The sequence below is a fragment of the Leptinotarsa decemlineata genome, unplaced genomic scaffold (genome assembly GCF_025532065.1).
Source record: "Leptinotarsa decemlineata unplaced genomic scaffold, Ldec_3_MD MMD2_P_RNA_scaffold_5, whole genome shotgun sequence".
NCBI classification, from domain to species: Eukaryota; Metazoa; Arthropoda; class Insecta; order Coleoptera; family Chrysomelidae; genus Leptinotarsa; species Leptinotarsa decemlineata.
In genome coordinates, this window is record NW_027412532.1 from 24,542,246 (window position 1) to 24,546,610 (window position 4,365).

The window sequence follows — 4,365 nt, forward strand, 5'->3', positions numbered from 1 at the left end:
TGTAGATGCAGCTCAGAAATTTGTGAGTAGCATTGAAGATGATTTGAAAGAGATACATGAAAATCATCTCAGAAACCCTAAACCAATGGATACACAAACTGTCGAAGAAGAAGAACAGTTTGCTGCAGCCAGAACTTGTGGTATATGTAATAAAGCATTTACTGATGGTGACGTCAAAGTAAGAGATCATTGTCATGTCACAGGAAAGAAAAGATCACATGCCGCTCACTCGAAAATGTAATTTAAATTTCAAAATACCAAACTTCATACCTATCATTTTTCATAATTTAAGTGGTTATGATTGTCATTTATTCATAAAAGAATTGTATAGGAATAAAGAGAAAGTTGATGTTATCCCGCAAACTAAAGAGAAATATATATCTTTCACGAAGCATCTCTTTACACACAGCTATACCGATAAAGATGGTGTGGTTAGGAAGAATTATCTCAAAATGAGATTTATCGATAGTTATAAATTTATGACTAATTCGTTGGAGAAGTTGGGTGCAAACTTGACCTCCGATCAATGTTTGGAGATGCACAAACATTTCCCACAAATTGAGAAATTCAATTTGATGAGACAGAAAGGTGTATTTCCATATAGTTTTGTTGATGACATTGACAAATTGAATTATCCATTACTTCCGACAAAAAATCAGTTTTATGACACACTCAATTGTGAACATATATCGGAAACTGATTATGATAGGGCTAGAAATGTTTGGAATTTATTCGAGTGTCAGAATTTGGGGGAATACTCTGATTTGTATTTGAAGTCGGATGTATTGCTACTATGTGATATTTTTGAAAATTTCCGCACCACAAGTTTAGAGATATATAACTTAGATCCGGCACAATATTACACTGCACCTGGATTATCATGGGATGCCATGTTGAAGTTCACTAATGTTGAATTGGAATTACTAACTGACATTGATATGATTCACTTTTTTCAAAAAGGTATACGAGGTGGAATTAGTCAATGTAGCGAGAGGAAACATATAGCAAATAATAGATTTTTACCCAATTATAATCCCAATGAACCTTCCACATTCATTACATATTTAGATGCAACAAATCTATACGGTCACAGTATGTCACAACCTCTACCAACAAGTGAATTTACATGGTTGACACCAAATGAAATTCTTAATCTTGATGTGATGGATGTGAGTACTGATAGTCCGTATGGGTATGTATTTGAAGTGGACATTCATTATCCACAAGAGTTGCATGATAAACATTCTGACCTTCCATTTTTAGTCGAAAAAATAATACCACCTCGTACACAATCGAAAATTCCCAAATTAATTCCAAATTTGAATGATAAAAGAAAATATATTGTTCATTATAGGAATCTACAGCAAGCTGTCAAAAATGGATTGATTGTAATGAATACACATAGAGTATTGAAATTCAAACAATCATGCTGGATGAAACCCTATATAGATCTTAATACTGAAATGCGTAATAGGTCTAACAACAAATCTGTTAAAGATTTCTATAAACTAATGAATAATGCGGTGTATGGAAAGACAATGGAGAATGTAGATAATCGAATTGATGTTAGACTCGTTACACATTGGGAAAATATAAAGAAAAATATAGGTGCCAGCACTCTCATAGCCAAACCAAATTTCAAAAATTGTTCAATTTTCACTGATAATTTCGTTGCCATTCAATTGGGTAGAGTGAAGGTTCATTACGATAAACCATTATATTTGGGATTTTCCATATTAGAATTATCTAAAACAGTCATGTATGACTTTTTCTATGGATGCATCAAACAACACTTTGATGAAAATGTCTCTTTACTTTACACAGATACCGACTCGCTCATTCTTAAAGTAAACACAGAAAATTTTTATGAATTCATAAAAACTAACATAAGTAGATTTGATACATCCAATTACAGTATAGTTAACCAATTCAATATTCCAGTAACAAGTTCAGTCTTGGGTAACTTCAAAGATGAATTTCCAAATGATCCAATCATGAGTTTTTATGGTACAGGTGCTAAAGCATATTATGTGAAATCTGTTGATGGTGAATTTAAGAAAGCCAAAGGGTTTAAACGATCTGTAATAAAGAATGAATTGACATGCGAAGATTATCAAAAAATCGTCGAACAAGGTGGTATGATATTCAGAAAGATGAATTCATTTAGAAGCGTGTTACATGATATGTATACTGAATTGAAAAATAAAGTTGCATTATCATATCACGACGATAAACGATTTATCATTCCGAATACTACCCACACTCTTCCTTGGGGTCATAATGATATTGAATTTTATGAAAACGATCCAAATGAGAACATTCGTTGGATAAGTAATATTATTCAACAATCACAATCTCAGGAGACTCCATTGGATCAATTGATTAATTTATTATCTGCCGAGATCAATGATTGAAATATCATTCAATATCTTCAAAACCGGAAAATTCAATATTGATATTTATGTAGCCATTTATAATTAATAATATATGATAGAAGTAATGTGATATTAATGTATTATGTATGTATGTATATGTATAACTGTAATGAATATAAAATGATTAAAATTTTATTTGTATTATTTCTATTTCCCTAATCAATTACTGCAATATATAGTATAATGTAAATGACAGAAATATCAGTTTGAAGAGAATCATCGTAGAGTGCACAATGTCTAAAACAATCGATAAGTTTGGTAGAAAAAGAAATGGGGTGGTAATGTCATTCGAGGTCCTCCTGGGAATGGTTTTAAATTAACAAAAGATGGTCATTATGACATGCAAAGGAAAATATTGAAAAATACAAGTGAACCAATTGACAAGAGTGATTGTGTAACTGTATCATATCTTGAGGGGGAAATTAATGGAGCAAAGGAAGTTATACTTCTAGCCCTACAAGCTGCAATACAATCCACAATAGGCAATATTGCTCGGGACGCCCGGCAAGCATTTGACGATAAAATTGCAGAGGCTCGGATAACTTTCACTCGTAAATTTGACAAACTTACAAGTGATGTAGACATAAAAATGTCTGACATAACAGCGTCTACAAATAAAAAATTTGATGCTATGTCAAACATAACAGGGACTACAATGAAAAAGTATGATGTACTGGAACAGAGAGTTGAAGTATTGGAGAAAAACCATAAAGAAGTTTTGGAGAGAAACTATAAAGTCAAGCCATCATCATCAGGTGGACTGGGATATCCAGGACTGAACATTAATCCAAATCATAGAATAATACAACCAAAACCAAAACCAACTGATGATGTATTAATGGAACCAACATGGTGAATGTATTCCCTCGTTATGTTAGGTTAATAGTTACGTTAGGTTAGCTGCATAGTTACGTTAGGTTAGGTGTTAGGTTAGTATTCCCTCGTTAGGTTAGGTTAACAGTTACGTTAGGTTAGCTGCATACTTACGTTAGGTTAATAGGCGATCGCGAAGCGATCGCTTCGCGATCATGAAGCGATCGCTCAGCAGGCCGCTTCGCGGCCTGGGGCGCTCAACATCCACCACTTGCATCCGGGGCGCGTTTTTTTGCCCCTTCTCGAAGCCCCGCCCCCTTTCCGAAGCCCCGCCCCTCCCCTCCCCGAAGCCCCGCCCCCCCGACTCCCAACATTTGCGCATGTACACCCCTACCCTCAACGCGCATGTGCGCTCCCACCATTTTCCCACCACTCACGCATCGAAGTCGATACCCTCCGGAGAGCACTACACAACATTCAGTTCGAGAAGTCATCTCATCGAGAGCAGTCCACTCCACTTCAAGGCAGTAGCTTCCGACGACTAACTTGACATTTGAGTAAGTAAATTAAGAATGTTATTTTTTTTATATCAACTAACTTTGTATTATTTCTTCTTTTTCAGAATGGCAACCAATACACAGGAGGTGAATAATGCTGTGGCGTCTATTCTGCCGGTGTCCGCTGACCAGGAGGAGGCAGCATCTTCGAGAGCGGTGACGGGTGACCAGGCAACCACTTCGCGTTCGCGAGTTAGGTGTAGATCTTCTAGCCCTGACTTATTCGAGGAGGAGGAGGAAGTCAGGGCTGTGAAGAAGGTTTGCCAACGACCTGCAGCAAGGGTTGGTCCTATTTCAAAGTACCGAGCTACTTGCAATAGGACTAATCCTTATGCAGGTAGTTTTTCGACCTCTCGTAAGAGGGCCTCCATACCAGCAGCAGCACCAGCAGCAGTGGAAATTCCGAGGAGTCCTTCTCCGGAGTTGGTGATATTGTCGCCGTTGGTGACGCGACTACCACCGCTGCCAGCGACACCGGCGGATCCTGAGGTGTTGGTGCCACAGTGCGACAGCCTATCGGAGAGGTGAGTGAAAAGATGAATACTTTTCTACAGAGATGC

General features: G+C 37.0%; 1 long non-coding RNA gene across 1 annotated transcript; it reads left to right on the forward strand.

Moving 5' to 3' along the window:
* The first annotated feature begins 239 nt into the window (after nucleotides 1–239).
* On the forward strand, nucleotides 240–4,025 carry LOC141480025 (uncharacterized). Its single transcript, XR_012464123.1, has 2 exons — nucleotides 240–3,805; nucleotides 3,871–4,025. It is a non-coding gene; the product is annotated as an uncharacterized lncRNA (long non-coding RNA).
* Nucleotides 4,026–4,365: the final 340 nt, after the last annotated feature.